The 13,434-nt window shown below is 35.7% G+C and overlaps 1 non-coding gene across 1 annotated transcript; it reads left to right on the top strand.

The window, feature by feature from the left end:
• Window positions 1–5,658: 5,658 nt before the first annotated feature.
• Window positions 5,659–5,765, top strand: LOC133813648 (small nucleolar RNA R71). The gene has a single exon (XR_009884655.1). It is a non-coding gene; the product is annotated as a small nucleolar RNA R71 (small nucleolar RNA).
• Window positions 5,766–13,434: the final 7,669 nt, after the last annotated feature.

Genomic DNA, 13,434 nt, shown 5'->3' with positions numbered 1-13,434 from the left:
ACTTCTAACTAAACTATATTAATTACAAATAATTTAAACTACAACATATTATAATAAAATATCTATAAAAACACACAAAAATATATAAAATCATGATAAGACTAATGAATTCAAAATTACTTAAAAACTTAATAAATCAATTAAAAACTCAAGAACTAAGCAACAATTAGCATATAAAATATGGTAAAATAACTCTATTTTGTAGAGTTATCACACTCTTGAACTTAAAGTTTTGCTAGTTCTCAAGCAAAAGAAAATTTAAAACACACATTTTTTTTATTGGTGATATAAAAAGGATTTTCTAAAAAATTGCACAATGAAAATAATTCTAAAAAATTTATTATGAAAAAAAGTTAAGCTTATGTAATTAATTAAATTGTCAATTTCGCTATTTTTAAAAAAAAAAAAAAAAAGAGGTTTTCATTGAAATTATTTTTCACTTAAACTTATAGGCAAAAGTGTTCTTGTTATGAAAAATGTAATTTTTGTTACAAGCAAAATTGACCCAACAACTAAAGACAAAACTTAAAAATTATTTATATTTTTAAGAGAATTAAATTCAAACTCAATCAAGATTTTTATCATTGAAAATAAAAAAATATCACCAAATTTTTTTTTTTGACTTTTTATGAAAATGAAATTTTTTTTATTGTTTTTTTAACAAGACAACTATATTTATATATATATTCAAACTTTCAAACAAACCACACAAAACACAATAAAATATACTCTCCTAATGATAATAACTATATAAACCCGATACCCCCAAACTTAATTTAAACATTGTCATCAATGTGTTAAAACACAATTAAAATGTGAAAAGTAAAAGAGGCTAGAATTTACAATAGTCATACCTCGATATGGTGCATCTCCAAGATAGTAAAAGATACAACAACAAAAAAATTAAATCACACATAAAACAAACAAAACAAATAAAACACAAGTTATCAAGATCAAATAGGAATCAAAAAGCATGATAAACAGGGTCCTCAAGGAGGATCGCATCCACTTCATTGGTTTTTAATTCTAAAAATGGTTTTAATTTTTGTCCATTAACTTTAAAAATATCACCATTTTTAGGATTTTCAATTTCGATAGCCCCATATGGAAAAACGACTCGAACAATATAAGGACCGGACCACCTAAAGCGTAATTTTCCCGGAATAAATGCAAATGAGTGTTGTATAAAAGGACTTTCTGACCTCGAGAAAAATATTTTCTCAAAATATTTTTATCATGGTAAAATTTCATACGATCCTTATATTTTTTTGAATAGTCATATGCATCATTCTTGATTTCGTCTAGCTCATTCAATTGAAGTTTTCTTTTCTCACCTGCCTTGTCTAAAGAAAAGTTTAACTGCTTAATTGCCCAAAAGGCTCTATGTTCTAACTCAACAGGTAAGTGGCATGCCTTCCCATACACAAGTATGTAGGGTGACAGGCCGGGCATTTTGTACACGGTACGATACGCCCATAATGGATCAGTGAGTCTTAAGGACCAATCTTTCCTAGTTGGATTCACAGTTTTTTCTAAAATGTGCTTAACTTCCCTATTAGACACTTCAACTTGACCACTAGTTTGTGGGTGATATGGTGTTGAGACTTTATGTGTAATGCCATATTGTTTCATCAAATGTTCAAATGGTTTATTACAAAAGTGTGTACCGTTATCACTAATGGTAGCATGGGGTGAACCAAAACGGGAAAATATATTTTCTTTTAACCGAAGCACAACTTTGTGGTCATTAGTGTGGCATGCAATAGCTTCAACCCATTTAGATACATAATCAACTCCAACAAGAATATAAAGATTACCAAAAGAGTTAGGAAATGGTCCCATAAAATCAATGCCCCAAACATCAGATATGTCAATAATAAGAATAGGATTTAAATGCATCATGTTTCTTTTAGTTAAACTTCCTAACTTTTGGCAACGTTCACAAGCTTTACAATAAACATATCTATCATGAAAGATAGTAGGCCAATAAAAACCACATTGTAAAACTTTAGCAGCTGTTTTCTTACCACTAAAATCTCCTCCACATGCATGATCGTGACAAAAGGATATGATTTTTGATTGGTAACAATTTGGAATGCATCTTCTAATTATTTGATCAGGGCAGTATTTAAATAAGTAGGGATCATCCCAAATAAAGTTTTTACCTCAGAATAAAATTTAGATTTATCATGCTTAGACCAATGAGATGGTATTTCTTTAGTGACCAAATAATTAACAATATCAGCATACCAAGGCAAGGAAGAAACATGCAACAGTTGTTCATCAGGAAAAGTTTCAGTGATAGGAGTGGAATTATGTATAATTTCAACAACTAGTCTAGATAAATGATCAGCAACAACAATTTCAAATCCCTTTTTATCACGTATTTCTAAGTCGAATTCTTGTACAAGTAGGATCTAACGGATCAAACGAGACTTAGAATCTTTTATTGACAAGAGATATTTTAATGCATCATGATCAGAATATACAATAATTTTAGATCCTAACAGATAAGACCTAAATTTCTCTAATGCAAAAACAATAGCAAGCAATTCTTTCTCGGTTGTGGAATAATTTAATTGAGCATCATTTAAAGTTTTGCTAGCATAGTAAATTACATGAGGTATTTTTTCAAGTCTCTGTCCTAAGACAACACCTATAGCATAATCAGAAGCATCACACATTATTTCAAAGGGTATTTTCCAATTAGGAGGTCGAATAATGGGTGCAGTAGTCAACAAACTTTTTAATTTTTCAAAGGCAACATGGCAATTATTATCAAAGACAAAACCATTGTCTTTTCCAAGTAAATGGCATAAAGGCCGAGACATTTTGCTAAAGTCTTTTATAAATATTCTATAGAAACCGGCATGGCCTAAGAATGATCTAATTTCTTTCACAGTTTTAGGTGGGGGAAGTTTTGAAATAAGATAAACTTTAGCTTTATCAACTTCTACTCCCTCAGATGAGATTACATGACCTAAAACAATTCCTTTTTTAACCATAAAATGACATTTTTCTCAGTTGAGCACAAGGTTTTTCTCTTTGCAACGAATTCAAACAGGCGACAGATCGTACAAACATTCATCAAAGGAAGAACCAAACACAGAAAAATCATCCATAAACACTTCAAGAAATCTTTCAACCATGTCAGAAAAAATTGAAATCATACACCTTTGAAAGATCGCATGTGCATTGCATAATCCAAAAGGCATGCGATGATATGCAAAAGTTTCGAAAGGGCATGTAAATGTAGTCTTTTCTTGATCTTCTGGGGCAATGGGGATTTGGTTATATCCCGAATACCCATCAAGAAAACAATAATATGCATGGCCAGCTAAACGTTCAAGCATTTGATCAATAAAGGGTAATGGAAAATGGTATTTTCTAGTAACATTATTCAGCTTTCTATAGTCTATGCACACTCTCCACCCCATTTGTACTCTAGTAGGGATTAATTCATTTTTCTCGTTTTCAAGAACTGTTATCCCAGACTTCTTAGGCACAACTTGAACTGGACTAACCCATTGACTATCATAAATAGGGTAAATGATACCTACGTCTAATAATTTTATGACCTCTTCTCTAACCACTTCTTTCATATTTGGATTTAACATTCTTTGACATTCCCGAGAGGTTTTAGCATTCTCTTCTAGATGGATTCTATGCATACATATGGATGGGCTGATTACTTTAATGTCTCCAATGGTCCAACCTATGGCTTCTTTATGTTTTCTAAGGACATCTAACAATTTATCTTCTTGTCCCTTATCAAAGGCGGATGCTATGATAACAGGTAAGGTTTCAGACTGTCCTAGAAAAGCTTATTTTAAATTTTCTGGCAAAGGTTTAAGGTCTAACTTTGGAGACTCGGAAATTGATTGCACGTGATCTAAGGGTGAAAAAGGTTCAACTTTGGTTTCATTTAAGGGTATAGACTCTAGCAAAGAATTCACATCATCAATAGAATCGTCAACATGCAAGTTCATACCAATGTATTTTTCACAAAAGTCAAGTAAGTCATTTCCATCATTTTCACAAATACTATCTATCATGTTTACTTCATGCACTTCCTCACACTCAACAGAATTAGCAACATTAAAAACATTCAATTCAACGGTCATATTTCCAAAAGATAATTTCAAAATACCATTACGACAATTAATGATTGCATTAGATGTAGCTAAGAATGGTCTACCTAAAATGATAGGAATTTGAGCATGCACATTTTCCACAGGTTGAGTAACAAGAACAATGAAGTCAACAAGAAAATAAAATTTATCAACTTTTATCAAAACATCCTCTATAATGCCTCTAGGAATTTTCACAGAACAATCGTCTAATTGAAGAGTTATAGAAGTAGGTTTTAGTTCACCAAGACCAAGTTTCTTATAAACAGAATAAGGCAATAAATTCACACTAGCACCCAAATCAAGTAGAGCCTTGTTAATAAAATGATCACCAATAATGCATGAAATTGTGGGACACCCAGGATCTTTATATTTAACAAGACTCTTATATTGAATAATGGAACTTGCCTGTTCAGTTAAAAACACATTTTTAGGAACATTAGTGTTTCTTTTAACAGTACAAAGATCCTTTAAAATTTTAGAGTAGGTAGTAATTTGTTTAATGGCATCTAAGAAAGGGATATTGATACTAATTTGTTTAAAAACTTCTAAGATGTCATTATATTTGCCGCCTTTTTTAATTGGAAATAATATTTGTGGGAATGGGGCTTTTGGAATGAAATGATGGATTGGAGTTTCCTTGTTTGAAGAGTCATTGGCATTAGAACTAGAAAGCTGACTCTTTTCTTTTTCATTTTCTTTTTCAATCTCGGGTATGTAATCAGGTTTGACAGTGTTCTTTCTAGACCTAAGAGTTGAAATTGATTTGAATTCTCCATTATGATTAGACTTTCCTATCTCATATTGATCTTTTCGATTAGGGATAGGTTGACTAGGGAATGTTCCTTTTTCTCTATCAGCTAAAGCAGTAGCGAGTTGTCCTACTTGTGTCTCGAGTTTAGTGGATTGCATAAATTTTTGTAAAGTATCTTCTAAGGAAGGTTTCCTTTATTGAGGATATGGCTGATTTTGTGGGGCATGAGTTTTGTTTTGAGTGTTGTATTGGTGCCCTTGATTCATTTGAGGTTGGTTTTGTCTCCATGAAAAGTTTGGATGGTTTCTCCAATTTGGATTATAAGTGGATGAAAATGGGCTATCATTTGGTTTCCCATAAGCATGAAGAGCATTGACCTCCTCAGAAAAGGCTTCTTGGTAGGAAGGACCTGATTGGGCATTATGGAAAGGACTAGAACATATAGAACAAACATCTTTTCTTGGTTGTATTGGAGAATTTATAGTTTGGCTTATGGCTAAAGCTTCTACTTTTCTTGCTAATTTGTCTAATGATGTTCTTAAGTCTAATTCATCTTTTAATTCATACCTTCCTCCTCTTTTTGGTGAATTAGTTGACCTAGACCTAGGATCAAAATAATTCCATTGTTGTGAATTGACAGATAAATCTTCAAGGGCGTCCCAAGCCTCTTGTCCTTGAAATTTGAAAAAATTTCCGGTATGTATAGATTGAATCATTTGACGATTAGAGGGAGTGAAACCATCATAAAAATATTTTACAAGTCTCCATTTTTCAAAACCATGATGAAGACATTTTAATAATAAATCTTTAAATCTTTCCCAACATTCATAAAACTCTTCATTATCTTTTTGAAAAAACTCGGAGATTTATCTCCTTAGACTATCAGTTTTAGACATCGGAAATTTTTTTAGTAAGAATTTATTATAAAGTTGATCCCATGTAGTTATAGACCCCGTGGGAAGGGAATTTAACCAAACCTTTGATTTGTCTTTTAATGAAAAAGGGAACAATCTTAGTTTGACCGACTCATCAGAATTTTTTTGAAATTTAAATGTTGAGAAAATTTCTAAGAAATCTTTGATATGCATGCAAGGATCCTCTCTATCCAACCCATAAAAAGATGGTAACAATTGAATGATTGATGGTTTAAGCTCAAAATTGGTAGCAGAAGTGGTAGGAAGAACAATACATGAAGGAGCATTAGATGAAATAGGTGCAAAATATTCAAGCAAAGTTTTTTCAGGCACAACAGTTTCATCAACAGGATTTCCATGATGCTCAAATTTTTACTAACACTTTCAATTTCAAACAAAGATAAACATCTTTTTACTAATCGATTTTTAGAGTTACGTTCCCAATGATGCATACAATTTTCACAAACAATACAACAAAGATAATCTCAAACCAGCAATTTTCTGATGTGGAAGATTAGTTAAAACCGCAACCACAGAACATACTTAGAATTTTTAGAGATTTCACAACAATATAATTTTTATGGTTTACTTGTCCCCAGGCCTATTTGATTTCACTTACTCGCACACTACTAACAACTCCCCGAGGTTAATTAGTAGAGGCGGATTGGGAATTTTGTTCAAATTTCCTTTAAGCAAAAATTGCTTATGGTGAAAGGACAAGATTTAGGTTTCTTTTTTTTTTTCAAGTATTTTTTCACAATTACACACTATTATGATAAAAGATAAAGAAAAATAAGGTAAAATTAAATAAGACTATAAAAAATTAAGCAAGAGTAGGGAGACATAGTATGCCATCAACCATAACAAAAATAAGGTAAAAATTAGGAGGCACAGGTGCCATCAACTAAAACATAAGATAAAAGACTAGGAGGCAAAATTGTCATCAACTAGCTAGGACTAGTAACTTGCAAAAAAAAAAACAAAAAAATAAATAAAGAAAATTACAACAAAGGTTAGGAGGCACAATTGCCGTCAACAAACAAAGAAATACAAGGAATAAAAACTATAACAAAATTATAACAAAATTAGGAGTCACAAGTGTCGTCAACTAAAAAACAATAAATATAAATATATAAGTTTTTTTATGGGTGGTAGAATTGTCCCAAATTTTCTTTTTATCTCTTTTTTTTTAATTTTTATAGTTTTATAAATGTATATATATTTTATATTTTTTTATATATATAGTTTTTTTTAAGTGCAAAAAGTAAAATAACTAGTAGAAGAATTCACTTACTTTGAGATAAATTTAGTTTCTTTTCTTGCATCTCCTTGGCAACGGCGCCAAAAACTTGATTGACCCAAAATAGGTATGTTTTAAAAATTTATACTCGCAAGCGCACAAATCGTATATGAAATATAATGTTCGTGTAAGCACAACATCAAACCCAAATGAGTTGTCTAAAATAAAAAAGAAAACTATTTTAAACCAAAATTAATAAATTCTAACCTAGCTTCAAAGATTGATGAGTTTTAATGTTATGAACATAAAATAAAAGATTGAAAAATAAAACTATTTAAGAGAACAAAAATAAACCAATAATGATTTGAAAATAAGTGTTAAAAGAAAGATAATTAAGATACTAGAATCCACAAAATGTAAGTTTAATAATACTTATTAGTATATTGATTCTCAAGTTTTAGTGACAGTTAAAATAAGTCAAACTATCATTTTCCAAATAGAATTATAATTTTAAGCACAAATTATTTCTTAAAAGATAGGATTTTTCTTCACTTTTCAAAAAGTATAATTTCAAAGTATTTAATGTGAAACAACAAAAAATCAAATAACATTATTTATAAGGCAAAACATAATATTTTTGTTCTAAGCATTGGACGTGTACAATTTAATGACACATCTTACACAAAGAATATTATGTTTTGCAAAATGAAGAACAAAGTGCATATTATCTAACAATCCAAAATATGAGACATTAAAGATGAAAGACATATATGAAGAAGGAAAATCCATAAACTTTGTTGCATTACAAGGGAAATCAACATACAACATAAATATTATCTAGTTACAAGTTGCTTCATCATGATGTTAATAATCTTATGAAAAAGATTAGAAACACATAACTAGAATAGAAATTACAACATACACATAATACATACTTGAAAGTGCTCTTGAAAAACCCCAGAATGGAATAGAGAATGGTAGAGAGAAAATGGTAGAAAAGAAGATGGTCGCCAAAAATTAAGCACCCTAAAATGGTCTTGAAATTGCATATTTATAGCCAAAATGAGAGTATTAAAATAATCAACTTAAATTAATTAAATTGAATAGATTAATTAAATAAAGTAAATATGGCATATAGGGGTAAATTATAGGGTGTAATGATGATTTTTGTGGTGAAATATGTGGAAAATTTGGATAAAAAGTTGGCATTTTTGGGAAAATGGGACAAGGGTACATTGTGTTGGGCTCAATAAGGGTGGAAAAAGGTGAAGGTGGCTGTGTGGCAGGCGGCTGGAGGAGCTGGCCAAGGGGCCAGGCGGGCTGGGCAAGCTAGGGTCCATTTATGCTGAACTGGGGACTCGGACTGGGCTTGAGTAGGTTGCGTTGGGCCGATTGTTGGAGCTGGCTGGGAGGCTTGGCCCATGGTGGAAGAGGGTTGGAACAAGGAGCTTCGGCTGGGCTGAAGGATGGAAGGTGGCTGTGGCAGCTGCTGGAGACGGGCCTGGGCAAGTGAGATCGGTTGGGAGGGTTGAAGAGGTTGGGCCGGGCCAAAGGAAGATGGCCTTGTGCCAATTTTTGTTATTTCCTCTTCACAAATGCCATTTTCCTTTCTTTCTCTTTATTTTTCAAACACAAAAAAGATACAACATAATTCCTACAACATAAAAATAAATTAAATCACAATCAAATATTTTCAAGTATAAATAAATCATATTAATTATTTGAAAATACTTAATTAAGACTTAATTTAATTTATCATTTAAGATCAACAAAATTGCACTTTTTTTTACTTCTAACTAAACTATATTAATTACAAATAATTTAAACTACAACATATTATAATAAAATATCTATAAAAACACACACAAATATATAAAATCATGATAAGACTAATAAATTCAAAATTACTTAAAAACTTAATAAATCAATTAAAAACTCAAGAACTAAGCAACAATTAGCATATAAAATATGGTAAAATAACTCTATATTGTAGAGTTATCACCAATCAAGGGCTCAAATTCCCCTTTGAGCACCACCTTTTTGTCTATTTGAATCCATGTGCCATATTCTACCTCCTTACTTTGCTTTTTAATTTTTAGAAGAAAAAACACGAACCAGAGCTCTCAACTCTTTGCATGTTCTCCAAGCCAAAGAAACAACACAATCTCACTACCTTCGACTCTGTGGGATCGTTTCTGCTTCCCATTTTCCAGTCTACGATCTCTACATTCCCATGATCAACTTTGTGTAAGTTCACTACACTTTATCACTTATTTCTTACACATTTTTTTATTTTATTTTTGTGTGCTTCTTATACATAAGAAAATTGGTTCTTACCACATTCTTGAAATTTTCTTTGCAAGAGGTGGTTTTTTATTTGGGTAGTTTTGTAGTGATTATAAATATGTTTAGGCAAAAAAGTTTGGTGAAAATAGATAAAAATGGAACCTTTCTTTAGGTTATGGGGTAACAGGTTATAGGTTTCGTGCATCCTAAGAAAAAGGGTTCTTAATTAGGGTTTTAACATACGTATCCCGATAATATCTCCTTTTTTGGGTAACTTCCCATTTTTTCCTAGAAATTTGAGATACTTTTAAATTGACAATAAGCGCCCTACTCTCGCGTGGGGACACCCACGATGCCCCAAACTTTGTAATAGTTCGGTGTTGGCATTTGAGTTAATCTTGCCATTTCGAGCCTTTAGGCTCGATTAAGGTATTCTCGTTATCTCGAGCTTGCAAACTCGAGTTATCAAGATCTTATTCTTTTCCCATTTTCTTTTGTATAATGGGCCCTCTCCTTTTTCTTCCTTGTTAGATGTCGCAGTCTTCAAAGAATCAGTGGGGTCTCGAGCTTGCCATCCCTGACAACCCATCATCTCCTCGACCTGAATCGCCATTCACGCAAAACCAACGGCTAATCCACGAGCATAAGAAACATCTTGAACGAGAGGATATCTGAGCCCATTTTTGACGTCAGATCGACGAGGTCGAAGAATGGAAGAGAAAGAAGCTTCGAGTTGTGGTGATTCCCGATCCGGACCCTGAAATTCAGCCAATTCCACTAGATCCTAAACTTAAAGTCACCATAGCCTACTCCCCCGACACACTTTTATTCAACCTCATAGAGGGTTCATCAAATCAACCGTCCACAACCCCCAAATCTATTTCCATCCCGGCCTTGGAAAACTCATTCTTCGAGGCCGAACATTACCAAAGTCCTGTCACCTCGATCCAGCATATTTCAGAGTTACTATCCTGCCATGGGATAAAGCTATCCGGCGAGTTGGTGTACCGACCTGCCAACTCTGATGAAAGGAGCTAATTCACCCCTAGCAAAGACGATCCCGAGAGGAAAGTTAAGCTCGCGACTTGGAGCTACTTCACCCCAGCACATGAGAGCTGGGGCATTATTGCCCCTAAAGGATTACTTCCGGATCTTCACAGACTACGCCGGCATCACCCCGTTCCAGCTCCAGATTAACTCGTATAGGTTCTTGGCTGCCCTTAGATCTTTATACCTCGAGTTGACGTGGGATGGACCTTCGGCCCTAGATATTCTATACCTCTTCTGCCTCAAGAGAAACCTCTCCTGAGCTCATGGTGGAGAAAGGCTTTACTATCTGTCCAGCTACCCCAAGGAGAGGTGGTTGTTCGAGGATATCCCCAACCATCCTCCTAACTTCAAGACCATCTTCTTCTAGATGGATGGTCTCACTCCCACCCATTTTTACTCAGTCCAGCAGATTTGTAAGTACCATGTCATAGTTCTTTGGTTTCTTCTTTTATTTCTAACTCAAAATACTCATCCAATCTTTTCTTGTAGCCAACTATCATCGCCCACAACCTTTCGAGGCCCTGAAGGACCATAGGGAAGCAATCCTAAAGCTCCCTTATGGTCGGCGATCCCTCAACTACCTTCTTCACGAGGACAAGCTCTAACTTTATAGCCTCCTTGGTGAAGACGAGTCTACAGATGACTCGAGAATCTGCAAGTCCCTGTGCCAACAGCCAGGCTCCCTTCCAGGGGTAAACATGGGGTTCGAGCTCGCGCAACCCTGTACCTCAGCCCGTCGAACCTTCTTACTGGGGTAACGAAGCACAAGACGAGGCCTCAATGAGCTCAATTGTAGGAGGTAAAGTCATGCTCGACCTGTCCAAATGGTCTCCCACCTTACTTAGACAAGAACCCAATAACATAGTTTTGTTTAACAATCCCCAAAACAATTTTATGGTCTGGTCAGGGGTAGATGGTTGGGGAAATACCAAAAAATGTACAATTTAAACAAGGTTTGGGATGGGATAGCCTTCCAATATGGCACTAATGACTATAAGGACCTTTCGAGGATGTCCCCTACTTTTAAGGAGGGGACTCCATTAGCCTCGTCAGAAGATAGGAGAATTTTCTGGTCCCCAAGCTCGTGTTCAAATGATTCCTTTAGTTAGGATCCTAATACTTAGTCATCTTCAATATTAAAACTGGTATAATTTTTCTTTTCTTAGCATAACTAATCTTCTTTTTTCTTTTCAGGCGAGATGGATTCCAACCTGGACAACATCTTGGGGATGCCTCCTAAGGCTTGAGGTAGAAAACAGGGACGCGACACCTTGAAGAAGGTAGCCCCTCCTTTGAAGGTCGCGAGGGTTGCTGAGGACCCTCTCTTGGCGACCTCAAAGGCTGCCTCTAACAAGCCCAAGCCTCAGACTCCTGACGCTATGAAGGTGGCCAAGGACATCACTCCCGTGACCTCGAAGGCGATCATAAACGAGCCTCCAAATTCTGTGCCATCTCTGTAACGCCCTACTTCCTTAGAGCCGTTACTAAGTGAGTTTAAAAACGTGCTTTCATCTCGCTAATCGAGGTTTTGGATCAAACAGTGTAATTAAGCTATAAACGGAGGAAAAACCTTAGAGATATTAATTTCCATAGAAAATCATAAAAGGTTTACACTTGGGATCCCAAAATATAGTTTAGAAATGTTTACAACACATTAATTAAACCAAGTCGACTAGACAACAAAATCAGAGTTTATCTACAAGCATCTCCCAAATAATACACTGGCCGTGGCGGCCAAGCTGGCCAAACATGTACACGCCGCCTCACGCCTGCTGTACTCATGGTTGGTTGATCACCTCTGTACCCTTTACCTGCACCACAGAGCATCTGTGAGCCGAAGCCCAGCAAGAGAACCCACAAGCAGATAACATATGCAACACAAATATCAAACATATAAACATGCCACCAATGGCTAAACATGTACGGCCTAGCCGTCCCAGGCATCTACCAAGCCCTGGATACGCAGACCATGCCGTGAGGATATCCCAGGTATCCCTCTGGGAACTCGCCCTGGCAACTCGCACTCCACGTGCTCAGCGCTGCTTCCGGCCCCTTGCCGTTCTCGGCCTTGCACCCAACTTGCCTGACGCCGTTCTCGGCCCTTCGCCGTCCTCGGTCTACACCGTTCCCAGCTCTTGCCAATCACTCACATATTATCATGCATGATATAACAGCAAGTACAGAATTCTAGCATAAACAGATAAAGGGCTACGCCCCGCAGTTCTAACATTTTGGGCTTGGCCCTGCATACTAATTCATTCATTCACACTGGGCTCAGCCCTGCATATTAGTTCATTCAAACACATTGGGCCCAGCCCTGCACACAAGCTCTATGGGAACAAGGGTTCTCTTACCTGAGTTCCGAGCTTTCTGAGCACCGATGTCCCGAGCACAGTCCTCAAACTAGAGCCTCGTCAAAATCCCTAGTCACAACACATCACCAATATTCAGTCATCAAATTCTAATCCAATGAATAACTTCAAGCCACAACCCTAACCTCCGGAACCTTGAATTCTATCAATCCGGGTGATAAAATCCATCCCGAGCCTTAACCATTGAATTCCCAAGCCTAAACACCCTTAAAAATACACACTGGCACTAAGGGCCGCGGCCCCACCCTCAAGAGCCGCGGCTAGCCTCAAAACAGAGGCTAGCAACACACTGACCCCCACGCGGGCCGCGGTGCGCCCACTAGGCGCCGCGGCGCGCATGAACCTTCTCAGCCTCCCATGGCTGCGCGCACACACGGGCCGCGGCGCTCCCCGCTGAACCCATAATTCTTCATCAATTTCCTCCCTTTTCATCAAGCCAACCCTCACCAAAACTCACCTATCTAACCCAGATATTGAACACATACTTCAGCCCAGCAACAACTCAGTAACAACATCAGAATCCATCAAAGTCTACTACAAAAATCCAACTAAAACCCCAAGAACAAGTCAAACTTAACTAGCATGCATACTCTAGCAAACCAGTAGCAATTCTCAACATAATCCCAATAATTAAAGCTTACCTTGCTGAATTCAATCCCTGTAGTTGATCCTCTAGCCTTAAGCTTCA

The sequence above is a fragment of the Humulus lupulus genome, chromosome 1 (genome assembly GCF_963169125.1).
Source record: "Humulus lupulus chromosome 1, drHumLupu1.1, whole genome shotgun sequence".
Taxonomy (NCBI): Eukaryota; Viridiplantae; Streptophyta; class Magnoliopsida; order Rosales; family Cannabaceae; genus Humulus; species Humulus lupulus.
Note: the sequence above shows the minus strand (reverse complement) of the source record. Positions and strands in the feature narration are given on the sequence as shown.